Source organism: Saccostrea cucullata, unplaced genomic scaffold (assembly GCF_032062105.1).
Source record: "Saccostrea cucullata isolate Sc308-1 unplaced genomic scaffold, CSIRO_AGI_Scuc_v1 ctg12392, whole genome shotgun sequence".
Taxonomy (NCBI): Eukaryota; Metazoa; Mollusca; class Bivalvia; order Ostreida; family Ostreidae; genus Saccostrea; species Saccostrea cuccullata.
Genome location: NW_026933885.1, coordinates 31,826 through 57,089, shown reverse-complemented (window position 1 = coordinate 57,089; position 25,264 = coordinate 31,826). Strand labels below are relative to the sequence as shown.

At 34.6% G+C, this 25,264-nt stretch overlaps 1 pseudogene; it reads left to right on the top strand.

Annotated features, from left to right (window-relative positions):
• Nucleotides 1-619: 619 nt before the first annotated feature.
• Nucleotides 620-25,264, top strand: part of LOC134239542 (uncharacterized) — a 41,056-nt pseudogene continuing 16,411 nt past the window's right edge.

Here is a 25,264-nt window from a genome sequence, read left to right as displayed (position 1 = left end):
GCTTATAGGTGATCTCGACTTTGGAAGGCAGAGATCCCATTCTTAGCGACTCAAGCTAGGACAAGCTATGAACACATTCTATGGTGACATGTTTGAGTAATCTTATATGCCCATGCCACCTGTCTAAACTCACTCCACATGCTCAGACAAATCCTTGCTTTCATGTATTGTGACATATTGTGAGATGTGAGACACTAGCTACTTAATATGAATATTATGATGCTATTATTGAAAATGTGAATCTAGGTGTGTGTGTATGTGTGTGTTCCCCTGAACTTTGCAGAGTAATTAAATGTACATACTAAACCATGCAGTACAATTCTCTGTCATCCTTGGTACGGCACTAATGTCTTTCAAATGGCGAACCGATTTTCATTGCATGGTTAAGAAATTAATAACTTCAGGGACTTTAAATCGTTATTGACAATGATGAGACAACTTGATAACATGAATAAACTAATTTGATACTGTGTAATACAAATAAAACTAATTATTCTCGGGGTGGGGATAGTACTGGGGGGTGGGTGTATTGGAATCGGCAATTTTGTTTGTCTGACTTTGTCAGCATAAATCGATACCTAATTGTATTATGCATTCATATTAATTAATCATATTTCAGTTGCTCTGTCATCAAGAACTCGACTTCAAGAAAAGAAGATCTCCAAAAGCACTATTAAAAGAGCCTCTCAAGAACAATGTACTTGTCCAAAGAAATGTACAAGGCAAAGCTTCTTCACAAGAGAATTGATTGAAAATTGCCATTCAACATTATGGAGTCTGAATACCACAGAGAGGCCAAAAAGGTTTAAAGAAAGTTTGATTACTTTCAGTGTGTAAAAAGGGGAACCTTTAAATTCATTCTTAAAGGCCACAAGGTTTGCTAAAAGAGTTGGTTGATTGCTTATGAAATTAAGAAATCAATCTATTACAAGGAACGAAGAACATGGTTGACAAGTGAAGTGCAACACTCTAACGAAAGAAGGACAACATCACAAAAAAGACTTTATGTCATCAATTGGTTTGGAGAATATACAGCAATGAGAGGAGAAAATCCACCTCACATCCAAGAAATTTGGCTGCCCTTTGGTTTAAGAAAAAAATGAAATTTATGCTGGATATAAAAAGGATGCAGAGGAAGAGAACATGGCTTGTGTTACTTTTGTTGTGAGGTGTGTTGTATTTGTATTGTTTCATTGTTTCATTATGTATATAATTAGTAACATTAAGTTTCTTGAACATTCCAGAGTGGTCAATATGTTCGGTCATTGTTTCTAGAACATTCTTAAATTTTGTGTATGTCCAGATTGTTCCAGTAATGTCATGATTTAATAATTTCTAGAATATTCTAGATTTATAATACTGTATAAATACCCTGTCAATTCGATGCATAGAGATACTTTGTCGTATAAGCATCATTGAGGTATCACTGGGATATAATTTTCACTGGGACATTGTGTGCAGCAAAGGACACTCTGATGTATGTATTTTTAGATTCTTGCTAAGTTTGTACTTTATGTTTCATATACTTATTATATATTACTGTAAATAAATTATTGTTAAGTTTAAATTGTGTTATTGATCTTTGCTGGAATTTAGGGTTATTCTGACCCATAACAGAATTGGGGCTCGTCCGGGATAAAGAATGTCTTGCACTTTTGCAGTTTATTGTCAGAATTTTGTTTATTGAACCGTTAAATTTGATTATCAGCCAGCAAAAATCAACATGGTATTTTCGGTCACAGACTTTCTTAATTCGCCAAGTGTTCAGGTTTTTGATACATTAAAAAAGGATGACTTGATCGCGTTAGGTTTGCATCTTGGGTTAGAGGTTAAATCTTCTCAGAGAAAGCAAAACATTAGAATAAAGGTTGCAAACAAACTAGTTGAAGAAAACATCTTTGGAAAATATGATCTTCCAGATTATACACTTAAATCAGAATCTTACAAAATGTCAGAATTTCAGTACCAAGTAGAGTTAGAAAAAATGAGATTTGAAGAACGAGAGCGTGAACAGAAATTTGACAAATTAGCAGCAGAAAGAGAAGAGCGAGAAAAAAGAGCGTGAAATGAACTTTGAGTTAGAGAAATTAAGATTACAGCACCAACCAGAACCGTCATTTGTCAAGAATGAATTTGGTGCAGCAAAAAATATTAGGTTAGTTCCGAAATTTCAAAAAAAATCTGTAGACAAATATTTTCCCCAATTCGAAAAAGTCGCAGAGAATCTTAAATGGCCACAACACGTTTGGTCAACAATGTTACAAAGTGTACTGGTTGGCAAAGCAGCTGAGGTATACTCTGCATTAGGGGTAGCTGAAAGTTCAGACTATGAGAAGGTCAAAGCAGCAATATTAAAAGCATATGAATTAGTACCTGAAGCGTATAGACAAAATTTCAGAAAGTATAGAAAGTTTGATAATCAAACATTTGTTGAATTTTCACGAGAGAAAGATTTATTTGATCATTGGTTTAGATCTAAGAAACTTGATAAAACTTTTGCTAATTTGCGCCAAGTCATCCTGGTAGAAGAGTTTAAGGAATGTGTTACTCAAGATTTGAAAATACATTTAGAAGATAAGAATGTGAAAACTCTTGAAGAGGCAGCAGTCATATCTAATACTTATGCTCTGTCTCATAAGAAGAATTTTGTTTCAAGATCTCAGACTAGCAGTAATTCTACCAATTCAGACACATATAAAAAGAGTGGTTCAGGGTCTCAGTCTTTCACAAGTTCCCAGTCTCCATCCCAAGGTGGTTCTAAGTCCGGTCCAGGACGTTTTGAAGGATCTTCTGGAATAGGGTCGCTTCCAACTTGTAGTTATTGTAAGAAAAAAGGTCATCTGATCAGTGAATGCTTTAAACTTAAGAGAAAAAATGATTTTGATAAAACTCAACCACACGCTTGTGCGGCAGTTAGAGGTGATAGAGAAGCCTTAGTTTCGATTTGTTCTGACACTCCTGATGTCCAGGGTTCATAGTCCAGTTCTATTGATTCTATGGAGGATTATAAGCCCTTTATGTCTCAGGGATTTGTTTCACTCGGTGACTCTAGCGAAATTAAACCTGTCCAGATTTTGAGAGATACTGGTGCTGCACAGACGTTATTGTTAGAGGGCGTGCTTCCTTTGTCTGAGCAGACTTCTACTGGTGGGTCAGTTTTATTACAGGGTGTGGAGCTAGGCGTCATTGATGTTCCCCTGCATAGAATTAGTTTGAAGTCAGTTTTAGTTACTGGAACTGTTATCGTAGGTGTTCGACCTACTCTTCCCGTTCCAGGCATTTCGTTGTTGCTAGGCAACGATTTAGCTGGTGGAAAAGTTGTACCAGATCCTATAGTTTGTGAGAAACTCAATCCAGATGTCACATGTTATGATGAAGATGATGACATATATCCAGCCTGTGCTGTTACTAGAGCAATGGCCAGAAGACAAGAAATGGAGGCTGACCATATTCAAGCCTTTCACAGGGCAAATTCCTCTACTGACATTGATTTGAATGACACTTTCTTTTCTGACCTTGATGGCACTCAAACAAGCATGGAACCACACAATATCAAGAAGCAAGAGAAGAAAGAAATTTTATCAAAATTTGGTTGTGAGGATGATGAGTTGCATCCACTAGTTAGCCAAGGCAAGGACATCCTCAGCCGAGAACGTTTACTCTCTGAACAACATAAAGACCAAGATATCATTCAACTTAGTAAGAGGGCACTTCCACCAGAAGAGGCTACTAAAGTTGAAGAATGCTTCTATATGAAAGATGGCATCCTTATGCGAAAATGGCGACCACCTGACGCTTCTCCAGATGAAGTGTGGCGTGTTGTTCACCAGATAGTGGTCCCAGCTGCTTATCGTCGAGATTTCATGAGTTTAGCTCACGATACACCTATGGCTGGTCATTTAGGTGTCAATAAGACTTATAATAGGATTTTGAGTCATTTTTATTGGCCTAAGCTAAGAAAGGATGTTTCGAAGTTTTGCAAGTCATGCCATGTCTGTCAGATGGTAGGTAAACCAAATCAGAAGATACCATCTGCTCCTCTCCAACCCATTCCAGCTTTTGAAGAACCATTTAGTCGAGTGTTGGTGGATTGTGTAGGACCTTTGCCTAGGACTAGATCTGGAAACCAGTATTTACTTACCATTATGTGTACATCCACTCGATTTCCTGAAGCCATACCTCTAAGGAATATAAAGGCAAACAGCATAGTTAAGGCCCTAACCCAGTTTTTCAGTTTTGTAGGAGCACCCAAGGCAATTCAGTCGGATCAAGGCTCAAATTTTATGTCGGGGTTGTTCCAGCAAGTTATGCATGAGTTGGGTATAAGGCAATATAGATCAACTGCTTATCATCCTGAGTCCCAGGGGGCGCTAGAACGTTTTCACCAGACCTTAAAAACAATGCTGAAGACCTATTTTTACCAATATGAGAAAGACTGGGATGGAGGGGTTCATCCTGTGCTATTTGCTGCACGAGAAGCAGTCCAGGAGTCTCTTGGGTTCAGTCCTTTTGAATTGGTGTTCGGTCATACAGTTAGAGGTCCTTTGAAATTGTTGAAGGAAAAGTGGCTGACTGAGACTAGTGATCTTAATCTTTTAGATTATGTGTCTGATTTCAAAGAAAAACTTAACAATGCTTCTAAATTAGCACAAAAAAATTTGAAGAGTTCTCAGATGAAAATGAAAATGTGGTATGACAAAGATGTCAGAAATAGGGTGTTTAAGCCAGGTGATAAGGTTCTTGTATTTTTACCTATTCCTGGTCATCCTTTACAGGCCAAATTTTATGGCCCTTATGAAATTGAAAGTAAGATCAGTGATGTAAACTATGTAGTTAAGATACCAGGTCGACGTAAAGAGAAACGGGTTTGTCACATTAACAGAGTAAAAGAGTATTTTGAAAGGTGTGACCGAAATTCTGTAAAACCAGTTTCCACTTTAGCCAACGCTAAGACTGTTCAAAATTGTATTGAGAGTGATACGAGTGTAGAGTTGAATGAGAAAGATTGTAATCAGAGTGTCCGCTTGAAAAACTCAGAAATTTTGGCTGATTTTGATGCCAAACTTGGACATTTGAACATTCACCAAAAAGAACAAGTTAAAAACTTGATGAATGAGTATCATCAAATCTTTTCGGATGTTAGAAAGAAAACTAATGCAGCTTGTCATGATGTCATAGTGAGTGACGTTCTGCCTATCAAACAACATCCGTACCGTCTGAATCCAATAAAATCGCAATACCTAAGAAGGGAAGTGCAGTACATGTTGGACAATGACATTGTTGAACCTAGTAAAAGTGATTGGAGCTCACCATGTATTCTTGTACCAAAACAGGACGGTACCTACCGATTATGTACAGACTTTATAAAGGTGAATTCTGTTACCAAAACTGATTCATACCCAATACCTAGAATCGATGACTGTATTGACAACATTGGAAACGCGAAATTTGTCAGTAAATTTGACCTGTTGAAATGCTACTGGCAAGTACCGTTAACAGAAAGAGCAAAAGAAATATCTGCTTTTGCTACACCAGATGGACTTTACCAGTATAAAGTAATGCCTTTTGGCATGAAAAACGCACCGGCTACATTCCAAAGGATGATTCACTCCCTTCTTCAAGACCTTGAGGGATGCGAGGCCTACATTGATGATGTCGTCATATACAGCAACACATGGGACGAACGTCTCCGAATCATGCGTGTTTTCTTTGACATTTTAGCTAAAGCAAACTTAACTGTGAATCTTGAGAAGAGCGAATTTTGTCATGCTTATGTAGAATATTTAGGTCATAAAGTAGGTCAAGGTTATGTTACACCCATTATGGCTAAAGTGGAAGCTATTGCAAAGTTCCCGATTCCTACAAACAAGAAAGAGTTAATGAGGTTTTTGGGCATGGCTGGGTTTTACAGAAAATTTTGACCAAATTTTTCCTCAGTAGTTAGTCCACTTACAAATCTTTTACAAAAGAGGGTTAACTTTGAATGGACAAAGGACTGTGAAAAATCATTTCATAAAATCAAATCTGTCCTTATGAGCAATCCAGTTCTGTCAACTCCAGATTTTGCTAAGCAATTTAAGTTAACTGTTGATGCTAGTGATGTTGGAATCGGGGCAGCTTTGTTTCAAGAACATAGTGATAAGGTAGATAGAGTTGTTTCTTATTTTTCAAAGAAACCTACAAAATGTCAACAAAAGTATTCCACCATTGAAAAGGAATGCCTTGCTTTGTTGTTAGCCTTACAGCATTTTGATGTTTATCTGAATGTTACTTTGCATCCAATTCTTGTATATACAGATCACAACCCCCTGACATTTTTGCATAAATTGTCAAACAAGAATCAAAGACTGACTAGATGGAGTTTGTTGTTACAAGAATACAACATAATAATTAAGCATATCAAAGGCAAAGACAATGTTATTGCAGATGCCTTGTCCAGAGTATCATGAACAAATTAGATTTTGTATTAATGTACATATGTTTTAACAAGATAAGTTTTCATTGACATTCAAACTTTTAAGGGGGGAGGTGTTGTGAGATGTGTTGTATTTGTATTGTTTCATTGTTTCATTATGTATATAATTAGTAACATTAAGTTTCTTGAACATTCCAGAGTGGTCAACATGTTCGGTCATTTTTTCTAGAACATTCTTAAATTTTGTGTATGTCCAGATTGTTCCAGTAATATCATGATTTAAAAATTTCTAGAATATTCTAGATTTATGATACTGTATAAATACCCTGTCAATTCGATGCATAGAGATACTTTGTCGTATAAGCATCATTGAGGTATTACTGGGATATAATTTTCACTGGGACATTGTGTGCAGCAAAGGACACTCTGATGTATGTATTTTTATAATTAGATTCTTGCTAAGTTTGTATTTTATGTTTCATATACTTATTATATATTACTGTAAATAAATTATTGTTAAGTTTAAATTGTGTTATTGATCTTTGCTGGCATTTAGGGTTATTCTGACCCATAACACTTTTCAGACTTTCCTCAACATTTGGAATGAACACTTTCCGCATGTGAAAATTAAACAGGTGAGAAATTTTCCTATTTAAGCAATTGTATAGTTTTAGAGTCTATAAGTTCATCATTTTCTGGTGTAACTGTAACCGGTTCTTGTTCAATATAAAACAACAAGATCGATTGCTCAGGGTGTGGATCCAAATTTATTTTGGTGTAAGATAGGAATAGGATAGGATCAAATCAACCCTACAATAACAGTAACATATAAGCACACACACACACAAAAACAATACAAAGACAATACGAACAGATAATCACATCTTTAACACAAGCATTTATTTACATTTATACCGTTTAAAATAATTAGGTCACACATCACTCAGTTTAACTAGCTCTTTAAACCATTATACTTTACTTCTAATTCATAGAAATAACTTATAAACAATATTCACATTAATCAATCTGATCAATACACAAACACATATCCATTTACGGAATAAGGTGAATTCCTAACTCCTAGCTAAACCAATCTGACTTCACTTCAAATATCTGACCTAATTAACAATACTTAAAAATTACAACAAACTCTCAAATCCCTTATTTAGGATGCAAGAATAGATTAAAATGGTTAACTTGCTTTTCATAGTTCTTTATAAATCTTTATATACATGCCTTACACACTCGCACTTTATTTAGCAAGTTTAGATTAAAATTAATTATTTAGATATCTCATTCATAAAGAAATTATTTAGATACTTATTTAGTAGTTTAATTATTTATTAAATTACTTACAGGAATAAGGGTGGTGTGTTACAACGCACTTTGAAAAATTACGCACTTTGAAAAAATTTTTCAAAGTGCGTTAAAATTTGGGACCAAGCTAACGCACTTTGAAAAAAATAATTTTTTTTCAAAGTGCGCTAATATCGACCATATTAACGCACTTTGAAAAAAATGTAAAGATTGATCAATATTCCTTCAAATAATCGGTATGATAAAAAACAGATCTTGGTTTGATAATTTTTTTTTTATGATAAGTCACTGTAGGACCTCAGACATTGACGTTTTAATATTTAAGGTTTTGATAAAATAAAATGGAAAATTAAAGGGTCTTGAAAAAAAGAGTGACGATTGTTTAAGTTCATTAATTCGTTTCTTCTTCTTTTTTTTTTTTTAATTCTAGTCTTTGATAAGTAGATGTAAAGGTGTAAAGGGGGCACTAACAGAGGACAGCTTCAAGCAACTTAGCATTTATCATAATAAAAAGGGGCCAATTTGATTGTTCAAAACTAAAAAAAATTCTTTCTCTCTCATACCTTTTACTGTACTGAAAAATTTCTAGTTTTCATCTGTTTTAATTAACTCATTTATTATTGAAAGTTTTCAACATCATACCAGTTAGGTAAATACATAATTATATGAATGCTTTGAGTATAGCATAGACATCGAGACTGGGCGATAGGGCCAGGGGGGATGGGTGGGGGCTAAGCCCCCTCTTATTTTGGAAAGATTTATACATCGTATAAGCATTGAAAATGCAGCGTACCCTTTTTAGGTTTATTGCTCCCCTCCCCTGTTTGTTACCGACACCTATGTATTGGAAAGATAAAGATTTGGACTGAGGGATCTTATACCCGTCTTCTCCTCTTTTCGACGGGAGTAAATCAATTCATTTTTGAGGTTAGGGTTAGGCTTAGTTTTTTGAAAGATAAATAACAAATAAAATCTTTCCATGACTAAAATGTGATTTTTTTTTTTCAAAGTGCGTTAAGTGTCTCCATGGTAAAACATATTGATGTAGATTCTTAACGCACTTTGAAAATGTTTTTCAAAGTGCGTTGAGTTGGTCCAAAATTTAACGCACTTTTGAAATTTTTTTTCAAAGTGCGTTGATTTTGTCCCAATTTTAACGCACTTTGAAAAATTTTTTCAAAGTGCGTAATTTTTTCAAAGTGCGTAGCCACAGTGGCGTCTCCAACACTATGAAATAGGTATTATCACTGTATACATGTATACACCCTTCAGAAACCAGTTTCCAGAATAAGGGAAATCATTATAGTAATTCCCGCCAATTCTACCTTAAAAACAATCCAAAACTAAAAGGGAAAATCAAAATTCCCTTTTTTTCACCCAAGGTTTACAATATGAAGTCATTTTGGTCTTAAAATCCTTATATGTGTCTCTACAAGTTCCCTTTTTGAAATTTTCTTTAAGTATTTGAGGAACGTTCCTCTTTCTACACTTCAGATGCATTTGTTATGACCAGAGATTTGAGGAACCTTCCTCTTACTACACTTCAGATGCATTTTTTATGACCAGAGATTTGGGGAACGTTTCTCTTTCTACACTTCAGATGCATTTGTTATGACCAGAGATTTGAGGAACCTTCCTCTTACTACACTTCAGATGCATTTGTTATGACCAGAGATTTGAGGAACGTTCCTCTTTCTACACTTCTGGTGCATTTGTTATGACCAGAGATTTGAGGAACGTTCCTCTTTATACACTTCAGATGCATTTGTTATGACCAGAGATTTGAGGAACGTTCCTCTCTCTAAACTAAGATGAATTTATTATCACCTGACATTTGAGTAACGTTCCTGTCTTACATGTGCAAATACAGCGTGTATTTTTAAATACTTAAAGAATCTTAACATTTGAGGAACGTTCCTCTCTCAAATTCACTTTTTCTGAAGACATCTCATGAATGGTCAAACATCAGGCATTTGAGGAACGTTCCTCGCTTGAATTGAATTATTACTGTAGGCATCTCAAGGATTGTCAAATATCAGACATTTGAGGAATGTTCCTCTCACAAATGGTTGTCTCAGGAATTGTCAAACATTAGGCATCTGAGGAACGTTCCTCACTAAAATTTAACATTGTACACACAGGATACTTACATGTTTGAAGAACGTTCCTCTCTCAGATTTGTATATGTTGATACCTTATTCATATTAAATCGGGCATTTAAGGAACGTTCCTCTCACAAATGGTTGTATTTCTGTTGATTACGTATACCTCATGAATCTTGCAACCCGCGCATTTGAGGAACGTTCCTCTGTCTTGTAATGGATATATCTGTTGATACATTGCAAAGCCCATTTAAAAATAACTTTAAAGGAACATTCCTCTCTAACATTATCATGTGTTTTGTGATATTATATTAGTTTTTATCGTACATGAAGAATTTGGGAAACATTTCTCTCTTTTATATGAAATGCAGTACATATTCATAGAAACAATTTTTATCTGTACACACTCTACAAAATATATATGAAAAATCAGTTTGTCATTTAAAAAGTACTTTTTGAATTAAGGCTTTCTTAAAGCATAATATAAACTAGGTACAGGAACAAACAAATTTTTCACTTCGGAACAAGCATGTGCAATGTGCAGTGTTTATGTATCAACTCAAAGGACTTTTTCACTGAATGGCAGTTTGATCACATATTAAAATGTCTTGGTTAAAAGGTTAAAACCCACAGTATTTTTCCTTTCTACCATGAAATTAAACCAAAGTTGTGATGAAGGTCAACCATGTTTCTTTCTTGGTTACATCTTTCCCTATTAATAGAGACGATTCCAATTCCTTGGTCTCCAAAGGTCATAGCATTTTTTCATCAGTCACAGTAAAACAGCTTCAACAAGTTTCTTGGATGTCATCTTCTGTAGGAAAAATGTCACATTCAGTACAGCAGCATGTCGTATTATCAAAGATGTGATTCAGGCAAAGTTAGAATAATCGAAACAATCTGTACATAATAACAAGTTTTGATGTCTAATCTAAATATTAAATAGACTGGAAAAATCGATATAAAAAAAATTGCAAAACTTAAATTAAAATTTTGAACTTTAAATTGCCCATGGATTATGAAAGCATTTCCATACTGTATTAAGAATATTGCAAAATTGACACTTTCTTTTTTTCTCATACTATTTTAATGAAATACTGTAAATGTTTTATATTTAGAGTGTACTATATTTGGCGGAAGTTGATATTTTAATAAGTGAGCGTAGGTATGATTTAACGCATTTTAATGTTTTATGTTTAAGACATTTAGCGTTGTACTTAAATTAGTATTTCTTAAAATTGAAGAATTGATTCTATAATAGGGATTTGTCTAGTAACCCTAATTCCAGCATCATTCTCTACGTTCAAGATAAAGACTTTGAGACCTTGATGTCTTCCTGGCCCCAGCTCACAGTGTAGTTGTTATTAATCACTGCCAATCATATATGCTCATGGAACACTGGCTATAGGCGATCAGCTCTGGCAACTATCTGTCCCCTGTGACTTCATGGACAGTAAAGATCAGTGCTGATGCTATGATGACTTGATCGTGTTTTAGATAAACATGTCTCTGCAGTCAGAAGATTGAAGCAATTTACATTGTAGAACAGAACCCAAACAGTGAGAGAATCAAGATCTTTTTAGAGTTTTAAATTTTACTCCTTAAAATCTGGATAGTTTCAATATATTTAAAAAACAAAAAATGTAATGAACTTTATATACGCTGTAAAACTTTACTAATTATTCTGGTTCGGGAATAACAAATCTCAGGCTAAAATCTGGTTTGTACATATTAAATGCAAAGAAACATTCCAAAGAATTATTTTGTAAAAAAAAATATTAATAATAATAATAATGTGAAAACAGCATGTCCTGCACTTTATTATCAGATCTTACATAAGCAGGAATAAGAATCCATATTTTCAACAAAAAAAAAAACCTTAAAAATGTTTTATTGATTTAGAATATTTTATTAAATTATTAGCACATGTATCAAAAGAAATGTTGTACTGAGTAATACAGTTATACAGTTGTTTGTTTTATTGATTGGCTATTGCTCATCTTCCTTCCCCCTTTTCAAAGATAGATACTTTGATAATGAAACTATCTTTGATTTAATTGTTAATTTCAGAAAAATGCAATCTGAATTTCAAAGATTTCCTATATCTTGGATTGCAGTGTTGGTCATTTGGGATTTAATAATTTAGCCAGCTGCAGCAAGGTCAAAAGACTATGTTATCTGTAAATCTTGAGGTCAATTTACAAAACCCCGGTCTTATCTGCTTTCATTATGTAGAAATAATTTAAGAAGATTGTCTTAAACTCTTTGAAATTACATACACTGAGTTTCTAAGAATAAGAATTTCATTGGTGTACATATCAGGCATGTTTTATAAAAATGAACCTTTCTAATGAAACTGAATAGTGCATTTTTTCTCCGCTTTAACCTAATAAATAAATAATAACAAAATTATGGTTATATGCATAAAATGATAGAAGTATCAACTAGTGAAACTGTTACTCGTATTTTTGGTAATACTTTTTTTCTTTTATCAGGGACCGGACACTGAGTACACACGACATGATCTGCCGATCGACCATACATATAAAATGAATAACTAATAAACAATTTTTTTAAGATCTGAATTATAAATACTTATTTATAATTAAATAATACGTATACTTAAGTTATTGTTAAAGTATTACACTAATCCTTAACAATAGGTGTAAGTAGGAATATAAACAAGATGCCACCTTTGGATTTTTTTTTAGAATGAAATATATTTTTCAGTGGGATAGTGATAATTGACAACTAAAAGAAACTTCATATTCACTCTATTTTGGACTGTATTCCAATTTGTTTAATATTAAAAATCTGTTAAAACAATTAATGCAATCAGAAAATGTGAGTTTGTATTTATTTATTTTTTTTTTAAAAGATAAATATATAGAATGACAAAAAAAAACTTTAAGAAAAAGGTTTTGTGTTATATGTTTTTATAAATTGTACACGTGTACTTAAGCTTTGATCATAATCCTTGCAGTTGACAACACAACAAAATATGCCAAGAATTTTTATAAAAATAGAAATGATTTCCCGGTAAATTGTTTCAAAAAAGTGTTTAAATCTTTTATAATTATTTTTTTTAAATTTTATCCTTATTATTCTAACTGCAGCATATAGTTTAAAAGGATACAATATTGATTATAATAATTTATTGAATTTGTGGGTTTTTTTCCATAATATTTCAAAGTAACCAATTTATAGTAAAATTTTAACATGTTTTTATAGCAGGGTATGATATCAGACAAGGTCACTGTATTGCTAGCAAAGAAAAACTCATGATTTTAATATATTAAGTACTCCTGTTCATACACACAAGTAAAAGAGCTAACGATATCTTGGGAAAGAATAAACATTTGACCAGTCACCACTTAGTGGAGCCGACGAAGCGATAATTGTCTCACAGTTTAAGATTTCAGCATTGGCCATACATAAACAAAATATACGGCTCTGTTTCATCTAAACACATTAATTCTTTGACACACTAGATTATTCCTTTGAGCCTCGTTGAATGTGTTCTGCTCTGCTCTAAAACCATCAGAATTAACAGTGCTGAGCATCTAGTGAAGAACGGATGATTTTTGGATTGAACTAGGTGAAACACAGCTATTGTTCTCTTTATCAAATCAATTAATGTTTGAATTAAAAAAGCAAATAAGACACTGACTTGGCATATAAAATATACCAGCTCTGTGTAAAATTTTAATTCAAAATAGAGTGTACGTCTGTTATCAATTATGTATAGTTAATTAATACATGGACATGTTATATCATGCCAGTTTACAAATTAAAAAATATACCCGGTAGTACAAATTAAAAACACTACATAAATATGTATATTTTGCATATTTTTAGAAAGTATATAGGATAAGTTCAGTGGCAAGGGGGGGGGGTGGGGGGGGTAATTTTTTAAGGAGCAAATTCTCAATCAAAGTTTCCTGTGTTAGGAAGCCAAAAAAAAGAATTAGTATGGGCACGGACCCCACCCAACTCCACTCCCACCCCCCAAAAATAAATAAATAAATTGAGATAAGTAGATGATAAATAATAAAAAAAAAATTAACAAAATACAGTAATACATGATTTTTGCCAACACACTTATGTTGAATTGAGTTACAGCGAAGTGCTTTAATATTCCCTGTGACTTAATTATGTATTTTTATCTTCAATAACGAATTCCGCTCATAATAATGCAAAATCATCCCTCGATCCCTGGCACTGCTTTTTAAACATGTTTTACTTGTATTCAACATAATTAATTTATTTCCTGCCATGTACAGCATTTGATAACATATATTATATATAATAGAAAATCAGTAGGGGTCTTTATTCCTTTGGGAGAACCAGTATACTAAGTTTGATGTCTGTAAAGCAAAAGGTTGCCAAAATTTTAAGCAGGCATTATTTTTCTGTGTCAGAATAGTCTCAACCTTTAAATTTGACTTTATGAAATCAACAGGATTATCTACTCTTTTACATTAGGGAGTACCTGGGTGTACAGCTTTCTTCAAATCCAATTATACTCTGATTCATGTAAAAAGTTGTATAATAACATTTGAAATCAGAAGAGGAGTATTCGACATGAATCCATTGTCAACGGTGGGAAGAGGAATGTTCCTCCAGTTCAGTGACAAATTTTGAAATGGGGAGAGGAACGTTCAGTGTATTAAGATTCATGGTTGTAGTGTTTTTGATAGGATTTTGGTAGAGGAACGTTCCTCAAAAATGTACTGTTTATATACATGTAGTATGTATTATCAATTGAAATTGACTGATGAACGTTTGTGATATTGTGTGTTAAAACTTGTAAATACAGTTTCAAGTTGAAAGAGGAATGTTCCTCCAGTGTATATAGTATCAATATTTGAAATTGGATGAGGAACGCTCCTCAGATATGTTGTGTTTAGACTAGTAAATCCAGTGTCAATAGTTTGAAGAGGAACGTTCCTCCAGTGTACATGGTGTATATAGTATCGATATTTGAAATTGGAAGAGAACCGTTCCTTTAATGCCTAATATTTGAATATTCATGAGATACCTACGATAATAAGATAATTTGAGAGAGTAATGTTCCTCAAATGCCTGATGTGTTCATTCATAAGGGATTTAAAAATACACACTGTATGTGCACATCTGTAAGAGAGGAACGTTACTCAAATGTCTGGTGATAATAAATTCATCTTAGTTTAGAGAGGGGAATGTTCCTCAAATGTCTGGTCATACCAAATGCACCAGAAGTTCAGAGAGAGGAACGTTCCTCAAATCTCTAGTTATACCAAATGCACCAGAAGTTCAGAGAGAGGAACGTTCCTCAAAAGTCTGGTCATAACAAATGCATCTGAAGTGTAGAAAGAGGAACGTTCCTCAAATACTTAAAAAAAAATCTTCAAAAAGGAAATTTGTGGAGACACTTAATAGGATTTTAACACAAAATGACTTCAGATTGTAAACCTTGGGTGAAAAAAAGGGAATTTTGATTTTCCCTTTTTGTTTTGGATTGTGTTCTTAGAACCAATCAACCACACCGACCAATAGAAATCAATGTCCCACTACATAATGGAATAACCCATTCACAACATTAGTCTACCTGGAATACAATACCTAACTAAATAGGGGTATTTAGGTTTATAACAGACACTGAACAAGACAACATAGAGTGTTAGTAAATCGCATTGCGCAGCGCTGAATGAATGAGTGAATGACTGAATGAATAAAAGAAAGAATGAGAATAATGTGTAAAATTTAAAATACATATCCTAAAAATATAAAAAGTACAACTACCACAAACTCCCCCCGCTTGAGAAATGACGTCCCTGTCATTTCATTAATCTCAGCGTAACGCCATAACCTGCTATATACAATAAAGTCATAAAAACATAGTTGTACTAAAGTTTGGTAATCAGGTCCTTCAGACCTCTCAATAAGATCAACCGTTCCTCTGGAACGTCAGTATCCTCCAACATTTGTCTAAGGATATCTACTTTACTCTTACTCCTGTCATCAGTACTTACTTCGTAAACTTGATACTCCTTAAACCGTTTTGGTGGTCTTTTCTCTCTCCTTGATCTTCTTAATACTCTGTCTGTATTCTCACTGGGCTCAGAGCCATTACCCTCTTCCACCTGGGGTTCAGGGTCTTTCCGGGCTACCCTCTCTGGCTCAGACCTCTGCTCCTCTACTCTCTCAGCTTCTTCAGCTCCGTCAGTAGTGATGACATGTGGGTCATCAGCTGGAGCTTTTCTAGCTGTTGGTACCGGTACCGTGAAATAATAGTCAACTTCCGAGTCACTGGAACTTTCTTCTACTACATGTTCCTCTCTAGCTTGATCTGTTTCTACTCTTAGTGTGTTTTGCGGCTTCTTTTTCCTGGGTTTTGGTTTTGGTCTATTGGTAATTTTTTCCTGCTCATCTGGGTCGATGCATCCAATTGGCAGTAATAGATTCCTATGAAGAGTCTTAGTTCTTCCAATGCCATCTTCCCTCTTCACCACAAAGACTGGGATATCAGGATTTGGCTGGTTGTGAATCAAATAGGGCTCTTCTTCCCATCTATCCGCTATCTTGTGCTTTCCATCGAATGTCAAAACTTTAACTAAAACTCTGTCGCCAACCTGTAAATTTGCACCCCGTACCTTTAAATCATAGTACTTACCCTGTTTCCTCCTAGCTTTCTCTGCTGAATCCATAGCCAACTTGTATGCTGTACTCATTCTGCTTCTTAAATAAGCTACATACTTTGTTAATGACTTGCCCTCACTGTTGTTTAGCCCAAAAGCTAAATCTACTGGCAATCGGGGCTCTCTTCCGAACATCAGGAAACGTGGGGACTGTCCGGTACTTTCATGCCTGGTGCTATTGTATGCCTGTACTAATGGTGACAAATACATCTTCCAGTTGGATTTCTGGGATGGCTGTAGTGTACCAAGCATATCTAAGAGTGTACGATTAAATCGTTCACACATCCCATTCCCCATGGGATGGTATGGTGTTGTTCGGGACTTCTTCATTCCTGTGATCTGACACAGTTCCTTAATAATTTTTTCCGTCGAAGTTTGCTCCTTGGTCGCTGTGTACCCTGGTTGGAAATCCATATTTGGTGATGAAGTTTTGGTATAAGGCCTCGGCTGTTGTTTTTGCTGTCTGGTTCTTGGTTGGTATGGCCTGGGCAAACCTTGTAAAGTGGTCTGTTATGATTAGGATGTGTTGGAGACCTCCTTTGGATGGCTCTAATGTGAGGAAGTCCATACAGACCAATTCCAGTGGATAAGATGTCCGGATTGGAATAAGAGGTGCTCGCTGGTTGGTAGGGACTTTTCTTCTAAGACATCGCTGGCATCTCTTAATCCATAAGTCAATATCTTGATTCTGCCAATTCCAGTAAAAACGGTCTTTGACAAGGGAGATAAGTCGATCTCTACCTGGATGACCAAAGTCGTTGTGTAGACTCTTAAGGATGACTGGAATCAAATCGACGGGTACTACTAGCTGCTTCCTAGTGGTTCCATCTATTTCCACTTTTCTCTTCAGCACTCCATCTTCTAAAATAAAAGAATGAAAGTTTCTGATTAATGCTAATGAATGATGAGTAGGTGGTAGTTCATCCATTCTTGGCTTCCTTCCTGATCTAACATGCTGTATCCAGTTCCTCAGTATAGGGTCTTTGTGCTGAGATGTCTCCCAGTTGATTGCTTGAAATTGAAAATTACCTGTAGGAGAATTAATCTGATTCAAAATACCTAAATCTAAAGAAAAATTCTCTACATATGGAACCTGAGCTTCTATGGAATGACACAAGGCTTTGAAAGAATCTGTAGAAATAGAAAAATTTTGAATTTCAGAATTAGTAAGTCTGGAAAGTCCATCTGCATCCGAGTTGTTTCTGCCTGGTCTATACTGGATCTCTAGATCAAAATTTGCTAAGGCGGCTAACCATCTGTGCCCTGTGGAATCTAATTTAGCAGAAGTTAGAATGTAAGTGAGTGGATTGTTATCTGTTAGCACTTTCGTCTTGCTTCCTAACAAATAATCCTTGAACTTGTCACACAATGCCCATTTTAAAGCTAAAAATTCTAATTTGTGGGCAGGGTAATTCTTTTCTGCCTTGGTCAGCCCTCTGCTTGCATAACTGATTACTCTCTTCTTTCCATTCTGTTCTTGATAAAGTACTGCCCCTAGTCCGTGATGGCTTGCATCTGTGTAGAGCTCAAACGGAATGTTATAGTCTGCATAGCCTAGGATCGGGGATGATATTAAAGCTTCTTTCAAATGGTCAAATGCGTCTTGTTCTTCTGAACCCCATCCCCACTTCTTTGCTGAATTTTTCTTAGCTGACTTCTTGCTCTCTGTTGGGTTAGGCATTAACTGGCATAATGGCTTAGCGATCTTACTGAAGTTCTTAATAAATTTACGATAATAGCCAACAAATCCAAGGAACTTCCTAACCTCCTCTGCTGTTGTAGGGGTTGGCCAGTTGATAACTTTACTTGTTTTGTCTGTGTCCGTCTCCATGCCGTCGTTGGATACAATATGTCCTACATATTTTACTCTTTTCTGGAAGAAAGTGCACTTTTCTGTGATAATTTCAGCCCTACGTCTCTAAGTTTATCAAAAACTTGTTGAAGTCGATTCAGATGTTCTTCGAAAGTCTTAGAAAAAATTATGATGTCATCTAAAAATATGAAGCAGATGTTCAAATGTAAATCACCGAGGCAATCCTCCATTAGTCGTTGGTATGTCGCCGGGCTGTTGGATAGTCCAAACGGCATTCGGTTATACTCATAATAACCTAGTGGCCCTACAGTAAAAGCTGTTCTTTCCTTCTGGCTTTCTTCGATTTCAATTTGATGGTAACCAGATTTTGCGTCTAATACGGTGAAGTAAGAATTTCCTGAGAGACTGTCTAAGATGTCTTCTATTCTTGGTAGGGCATATGCATCTTTCTTTGTCTTGTTGTTTAGTTGTCTGTAGTCTACACACATCCTTAACTCTCCGTTCTTCTTTCTTACTAGTACAACGTTGCTGGAGAAGGATGATTTGGATCGTCGTATCACTCCTGCTTCCATAAGTTGATGTAGGTGGTCCCTAACTTCTTTATATATGTTTGGTGGAATACATCGGTGTCTTTGCTTGAATGGCGTTTCATCTGTTAATTCTATTTTGTGTTTTACTGTTGTAACGTGCCCAATATCTATATGTCCCTTCGAGAACATGTCCTTGTTTCTGTCGGTCATTTCTTGAGCTTTTAAGTATTGGTCTCTGCTTACATTATCCTCAGCAATATTGAATTCTTCTTTCCCTAATGTACTTTCTGGTGTTGGTTGCTCTGATAATTCTTGAATAGTGACTGGCTGAATTTCAGCTATAATGGAATTCGGCTGAATTCTGACTGTTCTTGTTGTCACATTGCTGACTGCTACTGCTACTGGTTCTCGAATCTGATAATCCATAATCTTTGGAATTATATCCAAGTCCTTTGGTATGGCAGATCTCTCAGTGGCCTGAATAAGAGCAACTGTCTGATGGTAGGGAACTATCTTATCAGTAAATCCTTCAATAGTCACCTCAAAGTTTGATGGGATCGTTATTGGCTCCCTCTCAGCAGATTTGATGACTCCTATCCTGTAGCCATTTTTGGGTAGCTCTTTTTCTCGAACTGTCAAACATCTAAATGTTGAGTACCAAGTCATGTGAGATCTGTTTTCTGTAGGAACCGCTCACCACGAGTCTCCTTACAACTATCCATAATCATGTTTAGGATATTGGTCCCTAAGAGAACTGGAAGGTTCCTATGGTAATTGGTATCATCTACGAGAAGAAAACATCCAGAATGTACTGTATTATTTTCCAATCCTGGTGATGATATCTGTAAATCTATGACTCCTTTGTACGGTAAATGACTTCCATCTGCACACTGAAGTTAAATGTTTCTTGGATGCTATGAATATCGATATCTTGTAAATATTCATCATAAAAGGACTGGCAAATTGTTGAAACTGTTGATCCAGTGTCCAACAAAGAATGTGTTTTAATGCCATTTACAGTCAGCTCAACTTCTGTCGGATCTCCAATAATTCCTCTTTTGTGACGCTCAGTATTACTAAGGCCTACCGTCCGCGTCTCGAAACAGGCCTGGTGTAGTTTAAACGTCGGTGGTCCAGTTTGACTCTACATCCATAACTTAAATGCCCTAACTGACCACATCTGTAGCACACTATATCTCCTTCATCCTTGTTTCTATTCTGTGGGTCTACAGGTACTTGTTCAGACTCTGATTCATTACTGTTGACTCCGTATCTGTCAATGTTTCTTTCTTCGTAATATCCTCTTCCTCTAGATGCAAAGCCTGAATACTGACCTCTTCCTCTTGATGCAAATCCTGAATACTGACCTCTTCCTCTTGATGCAAAGCCTGAATACTGACCTCTTCCTCTAGATACATATCCTTGACCATATTGCATTGTCACAGAAGGCTGCATCTGATACTTACTTCTGACATCATTTAATAATTAATTGCTATAATCCAATTAATCTCTACATCTAATTAATCTCTAAAGTTTACCTGCAAAAGAATTTGAAGAATAAATTAAATAAATACTAGCAAAATCTACTAATCAAAGTTGCTATGTAATCTGAAAAAAAAAATCTGTAATAAAAAAATTATCAAAATTGTAATGACAAAGAAGTTCCTGAAATGCAAATGTCAATAAATAATTTCAGCAATTAATTATTTTATCAATGAACAAATGAAAAAAATGTCAGCAAAATTCTAAGTGAAATTTTAAGAAAAATCTACTAAATATATTCTAATTAATAAAGACTAATTAACTAATTAAGCAAGCGCAAGTTTAGTAAACACACAAGACAAGACAAAAATATTTCAATGTTGTTGACTGAGGACAATTACTTGGGTATTTGACCTACATTTTTATAAAAACTGCAAAGTTTGGATTTGAATCTAGTTTAATGCAATAAACAATCGAATGTCAACCTTTTACTAAGAACTGAACGAACAAACCTTCAAATAATAACACTGCAGTGAGGGATCAATGAATGAAATACTCTTTTCTTTCAAGACAACGTGGTTTTGTTTACACCGGATATGGCTAAGGAATGTCAAGGGCAGATAATAAAATGTAGTTTAAGGCGAAAGTTTAATTCCAGATATAATTGAAAAATTTAAACCTTTACGTTTAGAGTAATATTTACACTTTCTCGACCCGCTCTCAACTTTCTTTCAAATAATAAACAACCACAAAAAATAATTATGACCAAGACACACAAAAAAATAAACACAAATGCAAAATAAACAGCTATAGCAAAATGACCTTATAACTCTAAATATAGAATCAGCTGATGTCAGTCACGTCACTGGGTAATACTGTAACTGCAGTTTCATGCACGAAAGTTTGAGCTCATAAAGTATCAAAAACAAACAGTCTTACCAGCTGGCGATTTTGTGATCCATGATTCTGTAATCATACAGACTGTACGTACATTTAAACAACACAGGCGTCACAGTTCACATCACATATGGAACGAATACACAGAACACGTGCACAATACACATAAACACAACCACCTGTCCGCCGCACTCCAGGAATGTTACTTCCGGGAATAGTGAGTAGTAGTCGGTAGTAGTCATCGGCCACCAATCGGTTGTCTAATGCTGTTAGGCGCCATTTTTTGTAACCGGTTCTTGTTCAATATAAAACAACAAGATCGATTGCTCAGGGTGTGGATCCAAATTTATTTTGGTGTAAGATAGGAATAGGATAGGATCAAATCAACCCTACAATAACAGTAACATATAAGCACACACACATAAAACAAAACAAAGACAATACAAACAGATAATCGCATCTTTAACACATTCATTTATAATTCATTTATACCGTTTAAAATAATTAGGTCACATTTCATTCAGTTTAATTATCTCTTTAAACCATTAAACTTTACTTCTAATTCATAGAAATAACTTATAAACAATATTTACATTAATCAATCTGATCAATACACAAACACATACCCATTTATGGAATAAGGTGAATTCTTAACTCCTAGCTAAACCAATCTGACTTCACTTCAAATATCTGACCTAATTAACAATACTTAAAAATTACAACAAACTCTCAAATCCCTTATTTAGGATGCAAGAATAGATTAAAATGGTTAACTTGCTTTTCATAGTTCTTTATAAATCTTTATATACATTCCTTACACACTCACACTTTATTTAGCAAGTTTAGATTAAAATTAATTATTTAGATATCTCATTCATAAAGAAATTATTTAGATACTTATTTAGTAATTTAATTATTTATTAAATTACTTACAGGAATAAGGGTGGTGTCTCCAACACTATCAAATAGGTATTACCACTATATACATGTATACACCCTTCAGAATAAGGGAAATCATTATAGTAATTCCCGCCAATTCTACCTTACAACCAATCAACCACACTGACCAATAGAAATCAATGTCCCACTACATAATGGAATAACCCATTCACAACATTACCTGGTAGTCTACCTGGAATACAACACTTAGCTAAATAGGGGTATTTAGGTTTATAACAGACACTGAACAAGACAACATAGAGTGTTAGTAACTCGCATTGCGCAGCGCTGAATGAATGAGTGAATGACCGAATGACTGAATGAATAAAATAAAGAATGAGAATAATGTGTACAATTTAAAATACATATCCTAAAAATATAAAGAAAAGTACAACTACCACATAACATTAATTAACTGTTCTTTTGTTCGGTTAATTCATATCAATGAATACCTTTCTATTATGTATTACAGAGTAACTTGTTTACAAGATGCACTACATGTGACAAGCTTGACAGAGAACTACACAAGCAATTAAACCCAGAAAAAAAGGAAATTTTTCTAAAGAAACAAGAACATCTGCACAGACAAATGTAAATAAATATTAAACAGTATCATATCTTCCAGGAACCTATATACTTTAATTAGTGTATAGGTCCCTGCATCTTTCTACTAAAAATGAGTAAATTGCTTGAAATGATTTTCACAGTTTTCCATTAATACAATAACAATACAACATTGATGTTGTTATTTGTGGTGTACCCATAATTGATATTATATAGCAAAACTCAAAATATGGGCACATAAAATATGCTATCATGATTCTGCAAATTAATTTAGACATATAATTATATTATAGGAAAGAGAAATCAGCATATTACAGACGAAGAACAGTAAGCAGACGACGACCTGATAGATACATAAGCCTCATAATCGATGGAATGGATCAGTCCAAAACAAACATTCCTCATTTTAAGGGAAGACCAAGCAAGGTACAAATATTATCGAAGAGAAAACACATTGTTATTAGGTATTTACCTTTACCGAGTGAATAGGAAAAATATTAGGCCATTATTAAAATATTTCTCGATTGTCCACCCTCCCCAGTTTTTCTTCTTCTTTATTCTGTGATCGGGATCAGTATTCAAATTATCCCGCAACCAAAAAACCAAGATTCCATGTCATAATAGGTGCTGGAGCTAAAAAGATCCCTCCCTGCTCAATGGCCCCAAGCGCCATAGTAGGTCAAAATTTGCAGTTCTCCACTGGCAAGTGGTAGCTTCTCCATATAAGTGAAGAATTCTTGAGATGAACGTAAAACAACAAACACACAAACAAATCTGATATTACATTTTGTAAACAATTCTTCATGTACATGTATTATTTATAAAGATAATATGTTTATTGGCAAGATCTTGTATTTTGATGAGCAATATGTGATATAATTGTGAAGGGATGGTGATGAAATTTCAAGAAATACAGAGATGAAATCAATTTTTTTTTTACTTTTTTATGTCTCACTGCCTTCCTTCTGTAATAATATTTAATTCTCATTATAGGAGTTTGCAGCAACAAGGCAATTGAATGTGCATGTTACTGGAGGGTCAGTCCTTGGGCCCCTTCTATTTTTAATTTTTATAAATGACCTACCATCATCTGTCACATCTAATACAAGGCTCTTTGCCGATGACTGCATCCTTTATCGACCCATTCATAATCAAAATGACTGTAAAATCCTCCAAAAAGATCTTGACTCCTTAGCTAATTGGGAACATGTCTGGGGAATGCAATTTCATCCTCAAAAATGCAATTCACTCAGTATCACAAGATCTCGCACACCAGTAAAATATAACTATAATTTAAAAGGACACACATTAGAATCTATAAAGACAGCAAAATATTTAGGGGTAACATTATCCTACAACATGTCCTGGGAACCTCATATCAATAATATAACTTCTAAGGCAAACAAGATATTGGGTTTTTTAAAAAGAAATTTGCAGATAAAAACTGAAGAAACAAAATCTTTGGCATATAAATCAATGGTCAGGTCCAACCTTGAATAGTGTTCTTCAGTCTGGGCACCACATACAAAAAAACTTAAAGACAAATTAGAAAATGTACAAAGACGAGCTGCACGCTATGTCACACATAGATACCATAATACAAGTAGTGTTTCAAACATGTTACACCATCTAAATTGGCCAACATTAGATCACAGAAGAAAAATATGTAGATTGATAATGTTGTATAAAATTACACACAAATTAGTAGCTATAGATCAAAGCCTTTATCTTGTACCTCAGACAACGACCATCACACGTAATACCAGTTCTCTTCACTTTCAGACCTTCAGTACACGAACTGACTATTATAAATTTAGTTTCTTTCCCCACACAGTGATTCTTTGGAATACTCTCCCACACTCAGTGGTGGCAGCGGCCTCTCTGGACCAGTTCAGAACTCTGGTCCTAAGTTATGTTCCATAACTCTTATATTCAGAACAAATCAGCTAGAGTACATTGTAAATATATATAGATATACACTTTTTTATGCACAATGTAAATTGTTCCTAAAGCACTTGTTTAATTTAAACTTTTCATGGCATTTAGTTTTTAATTTTTATTTGTAAATTTTTTTTTTTCTCTCCTACTTTTTGATTTAATTTTAGAGGTCCGTTTGCGCAGGGCCAGCGTATACTCATCATGTTTGATGGAACGCTGTATAATGTAGATATAGATGTAGGAGTTTTGTGTCATGGCCTGAATAGAAAATATCTGTTTACAGACCTGCACCAGTACAAACATGATTCCAATCTTACACTGAATGTTTTGATGAAAGTGTTATGGAACCACTCAAAGGTAAAAAACAGAAATATTCCGTATAAAAATTTACAGTGCAGGGGTGTGCAATTAAAAAAAAATAGTTACTAACCGGTTGGGCTAGTGGCAATAACAAAGATACTAGTCCGATAAGTTGAAATAAATTAAACAAATAATAGTTTGTGCATTTTTATTGCCAGGTACTTCTCCCTATTCTATCGGCTGCATTTCTTTTCTGTAATTTTTGGTAATTATCAACTTTTCATTAC